We start from the raw sequence: 16,720 nt of genomic DNA on the forward strand, positions 1-16,720 counted from the left end.
ACCTTAGACGCTTGACATGAAATATCAGGGGGATGGGATTGGTATCCAAATTATATCACATCCATAGATACCTACGGAGGAGGGGGGTACAGACTGCCCTACTGCAAGAGACACATCTTGTACAGTCTGTAGTGGAGAAATTGCTTAGGCGTTGGAGGGGGCAGATCTATGCGGCCACATACTCTGCATTTGCTTGGGGAGTGTTAATATGGATACATGCAGGAGTACACTTTGAATCCCTTCATAACTTGATAGATAAGGAGGGCAGATATATATTTGTGAGGGTATGATTGCTTGGGCGTGGGATTACCTTGGGCACTGTATACGCCCCTAACCAGGAGCAGCGATTCTCCTGCAGGACCTCTCGGTTCATAAAGCGGGAATGGAAGGGGCAGATATGATCTTAGGAGGTGAATTTAATTGCATAGTTGGATCGGTCACAACCCGTGCTACCAGGGTCCAAGCTCCCTGCACAGCGGCGGCCCTGAGAGCTTAGACAGGACACTGGGGGTTGGAAGCTGTATGGAGGATACAACATAAACATGACCGGGATTATTCATATTACTCCTCCATGCACCAGTTACATATTAGGATAGACTCCTTCCTGTGTTCCTCCAGCCTAGGACACTCCATTACATGGACTGAATATCTAAGGCACGCCTTCTCAGATCACAGTCCATTATAACTGTCCTTCCGGCCCCTGGGAATACGCCCACTGATCCCATTATGGCGACTTAACCCACTGATGTTGGAGGATCCCTGCCTCTTGGAATTACTGGGCATGACCATTGACCCCTACTTTTCCACTAACTCACACACAGCATCCCCAGCACTGGTTGAGTGCAAGGCGTTCAAAGTGGTGACAAGAGGGTTCTGCCTGGGACAGTTGATTGGGGCTCAGCGGGAACTAAATCAAGAACTGAGAGCCCTGGAAGACAAATTGCATGAACTGGACAATATACAAGGCCCAGACACGGCTAAGCTGGAACTGCTGCTGCTGAAGGATACACAAGTATTGTACCACCAGGCCCTTAAAAGACTGAGATGCCACGACTACAGGGGGTACCTCACTAGGTTACAGGAGAAAGAAGGCAGACCGAGACGCATACTGGCTTGGCTGATTGGGACAGGTGGCTCCCCGTTCACACGTGTGCACGAGTGCAAACTATCCTGTCCATGACCCGAAGGCCATTAAAATCCCTGTTTAGAAACTATTATGACTCCATGTATAAAATGCCCCCCCCCCCCCCCCTGGTATCCTGGGAGGATCAGCAAAACATTTTTTTATCATTGCTCCCTCTTTAAAGACTAGATCGGCAGGAAAGGGAGACGTTAGGTAGACTAATCAAAATCAAGGAAATCAGGGCTGCCATTAGGAGTATGGCCACAGGCAAGACCCAGGGCCAAGATGGTTTCCATGCGGAATTGTTTTCAGCATACATACAGAAACTGGCCCCCCACCTAGGGACCTTGTAAGCAGAATCCCTAAGACTTGGGCAGCACCCTGCTTCTACGAGGGATTTTGACCCCTCTCCATGCTTAATGTGGATTTCAAAATTCTTAGCAAAATATTAGCGCTCCTCCTATTACCACTCATGTCGACACTAATCCACCCAGATCAGGATTGCTTTATCCCCACCCGGAACACATTGTTTAACCTTCGTAGATTGTAGTCAGAGTTTTACCACCCCAGGGTTAAACTTCTTCCAGGGGCAGCACTCCTGTCAAGAGATTTCGAGAAAGCCTTTGACACTGTAAGGTTGGATTTCCTGCTAGAAAATATGTGGCACATAGGGCTGGGAGATGACTGAGTGAAATGGTTCAAGGTACTATATAAACACCCCATGGCCAGAGTTAGAACAGGCAAGATGGTATCTGCACAATATTGGATCTTCCATGGCACTAGACATGGTTGCCAACTATTGCCCCTTTTATTTGCCATGGCGACAGAATCTTTGGCAGTGTTGTTCCGACCCGGAGGTGTAGGTGTAGGGGTAGGCCTGATAGTTGGGGGATGTGCTCATATCATTTCACTTTATGCAGATGATCTCCTGATCTATCTTAGTGATGCCGTACATGGTTCTAAAGTGGCTCTTGATCTCTTGAGCAGATTTGAACATGTGTCTGGCCTAAAGATTACTAAAAGCTAGACCTACTTATTCCCCACTTTCACGGACCTTCCGCATCCCCTAGATCTTCTATTGGACCTCATTTGGGGCCCCTCCCCCTTCAAATACCTAGGGATACATAACTTTCACTCCATGGAGGTCTTGAGAGAGGGGAACCTGGGAAGAGTGGTTAAAGCCCTTTGATCATGCTTACCCTTTTGGTGCTCCTTGCGCCTTCCAACAATGGCGCGAGTATCCCTGGCAAAGATGGTTATGCTACCATGACTTTTATATTTCTTTGCTAATCTCCTGACTATTGTGCCCGCTGGGTGGTTCAAGCAAATAGATGCCCTGCTGCAAGGCCTTATTTAGGAGTAGGGGCGTTGAAGGGTGTCCCGGACATCATTGCAACGCCCCATGCCAGAGGGAGGGCTGGGGGTACTAAACTTCAAACTCTATTTTTTAGCTGCCCAACTACAATGGCAAACAAGAACAATTGATTGACAGAATGTAGAGCAATGTCATACATTCAATCCAGTATAAAGATCTGGTCCTAAATGTATTGTTGTTTTGCTCCCCATGCCTTTCCAGTATGAACCCAACCTGCAAATCAGTCTTGACCCTGCGCCCAATGGGAACAGTCCAGCCCGAACTGCCAGGCCGGTTTTGGGGTTTCACCCCTCATCAGCCTGGATAGCTTAACTCCAGTTGCAGGGAGAGCACAGGACCCACGTCTGGGCTTACCCGCCCCAGTGGCGACCGTACAACTAATCCCTGCTACAATCCACTGCCCTGCAGTGCTGGAAACACTGCACGGACAAAAAAGTGGGGGTGCCAGGCAATCCCCTGATAGGCCTACTGCAGAACAATATTTACCTCTGACCAACTGTTTGCCTGTACAGATGTAGGTTTAAAGACAGTGGGGGACTGCTATCAGCAATATACTCTTCCCCACTGGGAGACCTGGCTGAGAGCTTTGGACTTCAGGCGGGACAATTCCTGCAGTACGAGGCTCTGACCCGAATGTTTAAAGGGCTGTGGAATAACAAACGAGAAGAACCCACAACCCATCTGGTATTGCTGGCCATACTCACTCTAGGAGGATCTAGACACCAGGTGAAATGGTTGTTTGTTTTCTTATCCAAAATGTCCTGTAGCCCGTTACAACGTCTGCGTAATAAATGGGATAGAAGATGGCACAATTAATTTCAGAACCAGAGTGGGGCAAATTTTGTCATATCTAAAATGGGTCTTTTGCAACATCAGGATGAAATATATACAGTTCAATTATACTCACACAATGTATATGACCCCCACAGGCTCCGTGCTGCTATAACGACGTGGATTTTGGTCATATGACCTGGGAATGTGCCACAATAAGCAGGTTCTGGTCTGAAGCCCTGCAAATGGTAGGTATGCAACGGGGACACATTGGAACCCACAATAGCGTCTTATCTGCTGGGGTTGTTCTCCCGACCACCTAAAAGCAAAATAGGCACAAAGTTCATAGACTTAGCATTAGTTCTAGCCAAAAGGAGAATAGCGTTAACCTGGAAATCAAGCTGCGGCTCCACGGTTAGAGACTGGAAAAGGGATGTGAGTCGCTGGGCGGTTGCAGAGGGGAGGACATCGGCTAGAGAGGATGCACGGAGAATGAGACCACACAATGGTGGAACCCTGGCGAGAAGCCCTTGCAAACTGGGAAACCATAGTGGGCCTTGTAATGGGTCTCGTAGTGGGACTGAGGAAGACGACACCAGCTCCCACTTGCATAGAGAATAGGGACTAATAGCCAGAGTAGATATCAGAAATACACTGCACGTGGGTATGAGTAGCAACACAACATCAGAACTGGTAGCACATGATCTCTGTGAATATTCTGAACGCTGCCCCAAGACTCGGCCACACTCCATGGCTCACCTAAATAATAGGTAAACTGACCCAATAAGAAACTGTGGGATCAAAGATCACAGAAGCAGATAGGCAGGTCTGGGGGCCTCTTTTACCCCTTTCCCCCTCCTCCTTGCCCAGTATCCCCCGACCCATTTCTTTCCTCTTGACTGACTCCTACCTTCCAGCGTCAGGTTAATAATAGTTAATAAGTAGTTACATATTGAATTATATAATCTGGGTCATTTCCCCAGGGTGCTCCCTTTCTCACACCGAATGATATATAATTGTAAGATGCAAATTGCAAGTTTAATAAGCTAATACTGTGAAACCATGTTAAGCTTGGAATAATTCACTGTGTAATGTTGGGAACTGATATATTTGACAGATTTTAACTTCAAATGCTAATAAAAATATTTTTTTTTAAAAACTCAGCCAAGCACACCAGAAGGTGCCTCATTACACACCCCAACATTTGAAACTAAATCTTTCTTAGTTTTTTCCTGGAACGTCATTTAGCTGGGGTACAAAGTTAAAAGGGGATTGGTGGCCTAAAGTATTAAAAGGCTGCTACCAGATGTGATGCTCCTGCATTAGGCCCATCTTCGGGGGACAGAGTGCACATTCCTGGGAAGGGGCTCTTCCACTGCTCTGGCCCATGTGTCTATACCTCGGGGTCTCAGATTGTGGCCTTTCTAGTCAGGAAAAACCCTACGTTACAGGTGGTAAAAAGGTGGATAGACCCTTCTGGCAGATATGTGGGAGTGCAGGGACTCTGGGGACGGACAGATGCTATTTTTCTGGGCGAATACGCACTGCCTGGCCCCCACGATGACAAAACTTTGGTGCACAGTCAAAATATTGATTCCTAATTATCGACCTACAGTAATATTGAGTTGAAAATATCGAAGGTGAAGAATATCGAGGTCAAGAATATCGTTGGACAGAATATCGACCCTAAGGTATGTAATATCGATTTTTTTTATATTGATGTAAGTAATATTGAAGTTAGTAATGTCGATATCAAATATATCGATGTTACTAATTTCGATGTTACTAATATCGATATTTGTTTGTTGTTATGTATTTCATTATGTATTTTAAATGTATGTGTTATATGTTTTTTGTTAAGTATTTTATTTGTTTTAAATTATATGTGTACTATTTTTTATATATTAAAAATGTTATTTTTCATTTAATTTTATGTTTTAGTACTGGAGCGGGTTGTGGGTTTATAGGGGAATTGGGTGGGAAGTAATTTAATTGTAATTAAGTAATTATTAATTTTTTATTGGTATTGATAATTATTTTATTTGTAATTAATTATTTTAATTGGTAATTAATTTTTTTAATTGGTAATTAAGGTTTGTAATTGATAATTACATTTTTAATTGGCAATTTTTTTTTAAATTTGTAATTAATTTTTCATACATTTTTTTATTTAAAAATACATGTGTTTACCATTTTTTAATTGGTAATCAATTTTTAATTATCAATGTTTTTTGTTTTTAAAAATATTTTAGTGTTCAATATTTATTATTTGGTAATTTATATTTATTAATTAATATTGTTAATTATTCAATTGTAATGATGTTTTTAATAATTATTAATGGGTATTTGCAAATGATGTAGAGTTATTTAAAAATTTAAATTTTAATTATTTTATTTACAACAATTATTTATAAGTAAGTTATATTTAACTTCTACGCTATCCAATGCTTTCCGTACTGTTGCACTCTCTGGAGTGGGAATAGTAATTTTTACCCCTACGCTATCCAACGTAGTCCCTACTGTTGCACTCTCTGGTGGGAATAGTAATTTTTATCCCTACGCTATCCAACGCTTTCCCTACTGTTGCACTCTCTGGAGTGGGAATAGTAATTTTTACCCCTACGCTATCCAATGCTTTCCCTACTGTTACACTCTCTGGAGTGGGAATAGTAATGTTTACCCCTACGCTATCCAACGCTTTCCCTACTGTTGCACTCTCTGGAGTGGGAATAGTAATTTTTACCCCTACGCTATCCAACGTTTTCTCTACTGTTGCACTCTCTGGAGTTGGAATAGTAATTTTTACCCCTACGCTATCCAACGTTTTCCCTACTGTTGCACTCTCTGGAGTGGGAATAGTAATTTTTACCCCTGCGCTATCCAACGTTTTCCCTACTGTTGCACTCTCTGGAGTTGGAATAGTAATTTTTACCCCTATGCTATCCAACGCTTTCCCTACTGTTGCACTTTTTGGAGTTAGAATAGTAATTTTTACCCCTACGTTATCCAACGTTTTCCCTACTGTTGCACTCTCTGGAGTGGGAATGGTAGTTTTAAGTTCTATGGTATCCAAAAATGTTATTACTGAATTTTTTTTACTTATGGATTTTGAATAGTATTTTTATGTATTTAGCTATTTAATTTTTTTGTATACATTTAGATAATGTAGTATATAATTAATTTTAAAAATATTAAAAGTATATTTAATTTTTTTATTTATTAAACATAATTCTTTCCTTTTTATTTATGTTTTTGTTTTATGTTTGTAAATGTATTTGTAATTTATAATATTTTATATTCATTTATAAATTATTAAAGTAATTATTACAACTTATTGTTAAGTACATATATATGATATATTTTCTGTATATGTTTAATTAATGTATTATTATATATGTATTTATTAATTTTAAACATTATAAGATATTTTTAACTATGTTAATTTTATTTATTAGTGTTATTTACTTTATTTTACATTTATATTTTTGCAGAAAAAAACGATATTTTTACCATCGATATTTTTAACATCTATATTTTTTTTCAGATATTTTTGTACTTACCATGTTGTCGATAGGATGTCGATATTCTTGCCTCCGATATTTCTACATCGATATTTTGTCAGTGATCCCAAAACTTTAATGATGTCATGGCATTAGAGCTGAACCGGACCGAGACATCTGTGATGCCTACCCGAATACCCCATTTTCATGCTTTGTCACTACCTTTGGCCTTTCAGACCTGTGTTGCCAGGCACACCCCACTGAGAGACGGTACTCCTACTTTTCTAGGGCCCTACAGGGTGTTTTTGTACTTCGGTTATATTTTTGCCCCTGTGGGTGAGGTAGGCGCCATACATCAGGCAGAATACTTAGCCCGGGGTCTTTGATCACTCCCCCCTTACTGGTGAAACTAGGTGGATGAGACCCAGGGAGAGGCATGGTCTGGATGCCTAATGCATGGGACTTGCGAGACTGGGAGGTGGCTACGGGGCCATTAGTAGACTCTGACCTCTACTTTCAAGAGAATTAAGGCTCTGCTAATCTCCAGTGATCGTGTGGGAAGCATACAAGACTGTCCTCTGGGAAAGCACCCAAAACCTGATTGCCCAAAAGATGAGGAGGTTGCTGGGAGCCTTGGAGTAGCTTGAGGACAAACTTCTGGAACTCGAGGGAGACCCGGGCACAGAGGTAGAATCTCCTAGGATTAGACAGTTGGAATTTTTGGGAGCCAAATATGGTGATCTGGCACAGGATGGGGCTTGGAATTAAATGCTTGCTACGCTCCATAGGCTGTATTATACTGGTTATAAAGCCAGTAAGCTCCTAGCATGGCTGGGAAGAAAGGAAGCAGAGGCTATATGGATGCTGTGGATCTTGGGGCCAGGAGGTGAATGTTTTGCAATGGATGACTCCATTGTAAAGGCCTTTGCCCGATATTACGAGGAGTTCTATAAAGCTCACCCCCTTCACAACACAACACTCATTGCACATTACTTGTTGTCTGTTGCCACTCCTATGCTGGACGCAGAGGCATGTGAGACACTGGAAGTGGAAATCACGTTGGCTGTGGTGCAGGCCACCATGGCGAAGTTAAAGTCCAACAAAACGTCGGGTCCCAACAGGCTTTCTGGGGAATTTTTCAACCTATATATAGGGTTACTTGGGCCCTATTGTTGGGTAGTTGCTATAAATCTATATAGGATCTGCACATTTAGACAACATAAACTATGAGATTGGTGTCCAGATTGATTCCAGACACCCCCACAGGATAGGTTTGCCTGTAGACTAGCGAGCTCACTGTCCCACTACAAGCCCCCCTTACCAAGTAGCGAATAGTTTCTGACAACTATTGAACATGACAACCTGTATCCTCGGGGATCGTGGAAACAGTACAGTACTTTTCGCTCAGTCACTCGTGCTCACTTTGTCTCATAGAGATACACAGAATAAATGGTAGGGATGTTTTCAATATGCATTTACTGAACCAGCGTCATTCTAGTATAAAATACGTTTGCTGCAACAACCATGAGACAGAAACAGATATGTATGATCACAAGCACAAACAGATAAATAAAAGGTAGAATTCTACCTTGGTGCTAAAACAGTGGATATATGCAGGGATATAGATACATGGCAGTAATCATTAGTACTCCTACGATGCAAACCCTAACAAGATGTACCTAAGTTGTGCCTATCATGTATGTAGGTGTATAGCCAAGAATCCCCCTAGGAAAGAACTAAACCTATTACCTAATGTGAGCGAATGAAGGACCCTGTCTTGGTCTCGAGTTGGACACCCCGCAAGGGATATCAGACCACTGCATGCTGGAGTGTCTGCATGCAGGGACTTCATCGTCTCGTGTCAGCATGAAAGCTTCTCTTCTGGCTTGCCCAGCGAAAATGTGGTACTTGTATACCCGAAAGGTACCCTCAGGGGTTCTACCTAGATGTGTCATGGTACTGTGGGCATGTCAGCCAAGGATAACCATAGTGGTGAACCTTGTACAGAAGATGGTAATCCTGCTGTGGTCCTAAGAATCCTCATGCATAATCAATGAGGCTAGTTTTCGGAGAAAACCACACAACATTTACTCTGCACCAAACTAGGCAAAAGGTCAGCACCAGAACCGTTATGTAGAGCAAGGTAGGACAAATGTGGGTAAAAGGCCGTACAACTGCCTAGGCCTGTATAGGGGTACATTAGGGCTCATAACACCTACTCCTCATCGGACTGAATGGCAAAACTAACATGCTAAGTATGCCTGTGAAAAAGCATAAAAGCATTGCTAAAATAGGAGTATAAAACATCTAAAAACATGGTATGTGTAAAAACTGATGCAAAAATGTTAAAAAAGCTTTAAAAGTATTTTAAATAGTCAGTATTCAGTTAGACTAACTGAGCATGCTGAAAGCCTTAGTGTTCAGTGAGAGCAAAAGAGAAATCTAAAACAAAATTTGTTGTTGTCGACTTCCAATTTTGGTCGTTTTGGAATAGGTCGAATTGTTCCCATCACTTGGAGAGCCAAATGTTTATGTGTCCTGTGTAGGCGACACAACATCACGGCTGCTTGCCTTCGCAGAAGACGGTCCCTGTAACACCTCTTGGATCAGGTCAACAGAGCAAAGGTGATCTTCTTGGGTTCCCACAGCTGCTACTGAGGTAGCATTTGAAGCCTGTGTGCTTGTAGTAGAGGTGGTGTCCATTCCGACAGGAGCGGGAGCATCCTGTGGTGGCTCTAGGAATGCCGACATCAACATTGGAATACACTGAGGACACTGTAACACATGAGCCTTTAAGGGGTGCAGTAGTACGTCTATGTCTGGTTGTGCAGCCGATGGAAGAGTTACACACATGCCCAACACGCATTCTGATCTATAATATAGGCATTGGATCACAGGCAAGACGCAGTCAGCCCAGACTGATCTGAGCAATAGGAACCAATGCTCGCTTAGATCCCGAAGCTGAGGTGTGCCCAGATGGAGTACAATGGGTACATGGCAACATCGCACCAAGAGTGCTTTTTCCATCTTTTTTGAATCTTGGACGTCCATTGCATAGCAGGAAATATAAAATCAGGATCCCCACTACCAGTAGTAAGATCAGCAGAAATCCTTCAAAAACGCTTCCTAATACAGAGTGTATGAATGCTGGAATCACTCGGAAGACTGGCTGAAAAGTGCTTAACAGTCCAGAACCTAGTCTCTTAAATAGGTGTACAATTCCCTTCGTATCAGACATGTTAAAGATACGATGCACCATTTCCCTGAAATGGAGTGGGAAGTTAGTTCGTACTAGTGCATGTATCTCAGCTGAGGACCTTGCAACCTGAAGATCAAAAGTCTCTCGGGCTGAGGTTAATGATGGGGAAATACTGGCACCCTCCCAGGAGCAACTAAATGACATAGCAGGTTTGCTCAGAAACTGAGTGAAATTTATTTAATGGTACCAAAAGCATGCATCAATGCTAATTAACAAGAAAGAAGTCTGAGCTGCCACCTTAGGGACTCTCAGATCGCTTCTTCCCAGATTGACAGGTTTCTAGGTGCTATATACCTAAAGTAATGCCATGTCAGCTGAACTAGAATAAGGCACCAAGCCAAATATGGCTGACTGGATGTGCAATGTCTGCACCATGCAAAACAGCCAGATATGGGCAGACCAAAAAGGTAGGCTCTGTAGTGTGTAGCACTTGCATATCATGTATTCAAGACAAGCAAGGTGACTTGTAAGGGGGGTACAGAATAGCTTGTTGAAGCTTGTCCAGTCAAGGTCAGATAGGAAGCCCTTTTGAGCTCCAGGCCTCATGTTAATGTGAAATATCTAATCATGATATCTTTTAAAGTGGGGGGGGGCGTGGCTTGGACGCCGATGTAAGCGGCAGCGGAGTTCGGAGCTCCTCCGCGGCCGCCCGTCTCCCGTCACCATCCTGACCACCGATCCCGGTCCCCGACCCTGGATGGTCCACCTCTGCTGCCTGTGCCTCTGCTGACCGGGGAGGCAAGGAGTGAGGCGTCCTGGGAGCAGAATAATGAACTTGAGGAGGGCACCCGAGACGGCTTGGCCGGAGGCTCCTAAGATGGCGGCTGAGGTCGCGGGAGCTGATGCCTGATCAGTGCTTCCCTCTGCAAGCGGCGCGGCTCCTGCTGCACTGGAGGGGGAGCGGACGGTGAGGGGGCCCCGGTGCGGCGCTCAGAGAGAGTGGGGAGGCTGTGCAGTGCCTTTGACTGCCCGGTGAGGTGGCTATCGATACCTTGCCTGACCTTAAGATGGCGGCACCCTCGTGACGCCAGGACAGTGCAAGTGGAGCGTCTGCATGAAGCCTGCGGAGCCCAGGAGGGCATCGGCGATCGGATTGGGACTCGGCCTGGGCGAACTAGACTAGCACTGGAGAGCGGAGAGTGCTGTGGATGGGGTGGCTCTGCTTGGAGACGCAAGATTGCAGATCGCGACTTCCCTGGCCCTACATATGGTCCCTTGTCTCTGCGCAGTGCCCCCGTACCGCCGCACCTGTGGTGCATGACCCCGAGAAGTGCCGCTCCCCCGGCTCGATTTGCGGACCCTGCTGGCTGGAGGGCATGAGCTTACACGGATGGCTGGTCTCATGACGGTGGTCACCTTGCAGGGGCCTATGATTTGAGCGTGGGGCCCTCCCTGGAGTTCTCCCCCTGCTGCGGAGACCTCGTGCGGCAGCCCACAGACAGCGGAGCCCAACACTGATACCTCCCCTGGTGCTGAGGTGATAGAGGAGGAGACCACGATACAGTCCTGGGGAGTTACCTGGGGGAGCCGCCCTTCCTCATGCTGGCGTCGGCCTACTGATGCCGTGGCGCTATCTGTACGAACTTCGACTGCACACTATTGGGCTCCGGGAGTTCGCAGATAGCTGGTGGTGCCTGGAGTAGGATTGCGGAAGTCTGAGCGGTGTGGGGTTACTGCCTCATATTTACAGACCTCGTGGTCTCGTGATTGGAGGACGACGAGTGGCATACCTGTGGGTGAGCTTTGGGGCGACGACCTGATCTGTGACTGCCGCAAGGGGCCATCACTGAGGGTCGCCGCTCGTAAGTGCCCAGCGCCTGACGGGGGATCCAGTCTGCTCTGCGCTGTCTACCGCCGGGGCTCCTCTGGTCCCTGAGTTAGGTGCCGGAACTGACCACTAGTACACTGTCTCAAGATGTTCAGGGGGAACAGGAAGAAGGGCTTTAAGACGCTGCGCCTCAATGTTCCGGGACACTCCGTGAAGGAAGACGATGCAGCGCCTGGACCGGAAAGCTCCGTACAGCCACAGGATCCTTCCCTGAGTGACATTATGCAAGCCATTGTGTCCTCAAGGGAGGCACTGGAGAAAAGAATGGACTCCATAGGCTCTGACCTGTCTCTCTTGAAAGATGATCACAGGAAGTTGAAGGAACGGGTGGCGACTTCGGAGACGAACATGAAGGACATCCCCGATGAGGTTGCTGCCCTGAAGAAATCGCTGGCTGACGTGGCGCAGAAAGTCCGTGTGTTGGAGCTCCGGGCCGAGGACAGCAAGGGGTGTTCTCGACGCAACAACCTCCGTATCGTTGGTATTCCGGAGCGAGAAGAGGGCCCAGATGCAGTGACTTTCATGGAAGAGTGGTTGAGGGCGGAGGTGGCCCCAGAAGGGCTTTCTGCATTTTATGCGCTGGAACGAGCCCACAGGGTCCCAACGCGCCCGCCTAGGCCTGTAGCCCAACTGCGCCCGATGGTGGTACGACTCCTTCACTACCGAGATCGTGATCATATTCTCCAGAAGGCCAGGGAGCTGCAGAACCTACGCGTCGGCAACAGTAAAGTCATGATCTTCCCGGATTTCACCAGGGTCGTCCAACGGCAAAGGCCTCCTTCTTGGCTGTCAAACGGAAATTACGAACACTGCAACTGCCCTATGCAATGTTGTTCCCGGCCAGATTGAGAATTACGGCCGAGGGGGACACTCATTTTTTCCTTACACCGCAAGCGGCTTGGGATTGGATTGAAGCCAGGGGGGACTTGGTGTGGTCGCCTCCCCTGCGACCTCGCCTCGGCGACGCTCCCCCGACTTCACACCGACGCGGCGGCCCGGCTCTCCTGCCGGCTGGCAACAAGAACGGAACAAGGCGGTGCTGGCGAGGCGGCCATCAGCCAAGGAGACGTCAGTCCCTCCAGTAACATTTCGGAGCGCTCGAAGAATGGCGATCTGAGCCCAGGTTCCAGCAGTGCTCAAGGTCTTTCGGAGGCGGACTTGCCGATAGTCACTCAAACAGCGGATGGAATGTTTGGTTGATGGGACTGTGAGGACGTTGAGGACACGTCTGTAAGGTACTGGGGATGTGCGATAAATCTTGACCACCGGTTATAATGGCGGGGGCAGTTGGTTACAAATACTCTGTAATGCCACATTGGGGGGGACCTGTTGTAGGGACCTGAACCTTGGGAGAGGGGTGGGGGGGACCTTCCGGACCTTTTGATTCAACGTTCCAAATAGCCTGACCTGTTCTAGACGCGATGCGATTTGTTAGCTTGGTTTGGATGTGGATACCATGTTGGATGTCTGTCCTGGGGAGTGGGAGTTGGGTAGGCTTGGACTGCTTTGTTTATGGGATTAGTTTTAAGGGACCTGGGCGTGTCGGAGAGAGCTATGGGGGGGACGGTCAAGTTCTATGTTGTCCGCAATGGGACCCGCCTTAGGCTACAAATGTCTCACGTGGAATGTTAGGGGTATGCACACCATGCATAGGCGGCACAAGATCCACTCCGATTTAATACGAAGAGGTATTCATATTGCCTTCCTACAGGAAACACACCTCTTGGCACTGGAAGGGAAAGCTCTGCAGCGACGATGGAGGGGCCAAGTTTTCCACACTGTCTACTCGGCCTATGCTAGGGGGGTACTAATCTGGGTGCGGGCGGGGGTTCCCTTCCAATGTACAATGCAGCTAATTGACCCAGAGGGTAGGTATGTGGTAGTGCGGGGGAAATTAGATGGTAGAGATTTAACGTTGGGATGTCTGTATGCCCCAAATGTAGAGCAGGCTATCTTCTTTTCCTCATTGTCCCATAAGCTAGCTCCGGTCCTGGTGGGTCCATTGCTCCTGGGAGGGGATTTTAATTGCGTCACAGATATTGCCTTAGACCGTTCACACCCCCCTTACCTAATGCACCAGCGGGTAAACTGGCGCTTGCACATTCTGCTTGGCAACAACAGTGGGGATTGATTGACTCCTGGAGGGCTCACCATCCATTAGACAGGGACTATTCCTTCTTCTCCGCCCTCCGTGAATTACATAGATGCCTTCTTGAGCTCCCCTGACGTGCATGGAGAGGTCTGCAATAGTGAGTATCTCACACGCACGATCTCTGACCATAACCCGCTGTTAGTCCAGATGCAGTGGTCCAGCGTTCCCTGAGAATCCCCACCTGGAGACTGCGCCCAGAGGTGCTTGAGGATCAGGTCTTCCGGACAACGATAGCCGTGAGTATAGAAACCTATTTTCACATTAATGAGGGGTCCGCAGGATCGACCGCCATTGAGTGAGATGCCTTTAAAACGGTAGCGAGAGGGAGATGCATTGCGACGGTATCGGGTGTTCGGAAGACCTTACTTCATGATATCCGCCGGGAAGATGAGAGGTTACGCACCCTAAAGAAAGAACGACCGGAACGGCCGGATAAACAGGAGGCCCTATTGGAGGCTAGGGAAGCTACAGCGGCAATGGTGGAACGTCTCCGCTGTTTCGATTAAAAGTCCTATCTTACACGGGCGCACTCGGAACGAGATAAAACGGGAGCCCTTCTGGCCTGGTTGGCCAACCCGGCTCGCTGAGGCTCGGTTATTCTGGAGCTCAGGGATCATTTGGGTGTAGCCCGGTTTGATCAACATGGAATTAACAAGCTATTTTTCGATTATTATACAGAGCTATACCGCAGTAGGGTACTACCTTCGGAGGCCGACTTGCAGAGATTCCTGGACGGAATGCACTTGCCGGAATTAGAAGAGGAAGATGCGAAATTGCTGGGTGGTAAGATAGAGGCGAGGGAGGTGAGGGTAGCCATTAAGAGTATGGCGCGGAATAAAACACCAGGCTCGGATGGTTTCCCGATGGAATTTTATCACACCTACATTGACCTCCTGGCGCCCCGGCTAGCGTGGCTTTATAATGAGGCTAAAAGGTTGGGTAGATTGCTGGAGACTACTGGGGAAGCCATTACAGTTCCACTGTTAAAACCGGGCAAGCAGCCCTGGGACAGGTCGGCGTATCGCCCGCTGTCTATGCTCAACCTGGACTATAAAATCTTGAGTAAAATACTGGCGAAGCGATTACTCCCTCACATTCCCACACTGATTCATGTGGATCAGTCCGGATTCATCCCGACCCGCAATACCGCGCTTAATATAAGAAGGCTCCTGCATGTTTTGGAAGCTGACACCTATGACGTGGATGTGGCGGCGGTGTTTGCCATCGACATTGAAAAGGCTTTTGATAGCTTGGAGTGGCCTTACCTTTTTCACGTTATGCGCGCGATGGGATTGGGCCCGGACTTTATGAGTTGGACAGCTCTCCTGTACCAGAACGCTACGGCTAGGGTCCGAACGGGAGGAGTGATCTCTGAGGCATGCGCCGTGAGTAGGGGCACTCGCCAGGGCAGCCCCTCTCCCCATTATTGTTTGCCATAGCGGTGGAGCCTTTGGCGGCGCGGGCTCGATTGGGCCAGGCATACCATGGATTGGATATTTATGGGCAAGTGCATCATATTGCACTGTACCCTGATGACCTTTTGATGTTCTTGGCGGATACTGATGACTCTGCGAGGAGCGAAGTCCCTACTGAAGTCGTTGACTGCGGTGGCTGGGCTCAAAGTTAATTGGGCGAAGTTGTGCCTGTTCCCGACTCATGAGCGCGGGGAGTGTCCGCATTTTATTGAAGGGGTGACCTGGGAGGGGAGATGTCTTCCCTACCTGGGCACGGCAATCTACCATGACAGGGGGGACATTCTAGAAGGTAATGTAGGGAAGGCGATAAGGAGTATAGTGTAGTTCCTATATTCCCAATAGGCTCTGCGCATTGGAATAACATAAACAGCAGTGTAGACGTAGGACTGAGGTCATCTAGGTCTCTACTGACTATGTTAGACTTAATTAGTTTTTGCCAGCTAGTTCAGAGGTCACTAGAAACTTTCTCGAATGAATAGGGAGGGGTTATCTTCCCTGATTTAGACAAGAAGGGATTAGCTTCTGACAACCATATAACATGACAACTTTGCTCCCCCAGAATAAGGAGTGTATCTCCAGAGTCGTGTGAAAACAATAGACAGCTATTTCACTCAGTCAATCGTGCATGCTTAATTTCACCAGGGTGCAGAGAAATAGAGAGACGGGCGTTTTCAATAAAGGTGTTATTTTATTGAGCAGTCTTCTTTCTCATGCAAGAGAAATGAATTGCCACAATTGCAATACTTATTATGAATTAAAGTGCGTACAGTAAAAGGAGTATTATAAAATAATACTGTAAAAGCATTGATATGGTTTCTTAGCCATAAGATACTTTAAAACGGATAAAATATTTACATACATAAAAACATTGACTAACGAACTCAACTGGTGCTTCTAAGATACGCCTACCCCGGTGTACCTGACCTAAGCCTAATACGTGGGAAGGAGTAAGTAAGTTGCAGTTTTAAGTTAAGTTAGGTTTTTTCGCTATACAATGGGGGATCTCACCTGCGCTCCAAATATCTAGGTTAGAGTAGACCTGGTATAGGCTCAACCAACAACAGAATCTGTAATCACAGAGTTATAGCAGAAAGCAAATATATATAACAATCTTGTTATGACCAAAAGTGACTCAGTCAAAATGAGCAGTAATCATTCCTCCAATCCTGGTCAAAAAAAAAAAATCACTATGTCCAAAATCAAGATGCAAGATTAATGTCCACAACTGTATATTTGA

The sequence above is a fragment of the Lissotriton vulgaris genome, chromosome 7, assembly GCF_964263255.1.
Source record: "Lissotriton vulgaris chromosome 7, aLisVul1.2, whole genome shotgun sequence".
Taxonomy (NCBI): Eukaryota; Metazoa; Chordata; class Amphibia; order Caudata; family Salamandridae; genus Lissotriton; species Lissotriton vulgaris.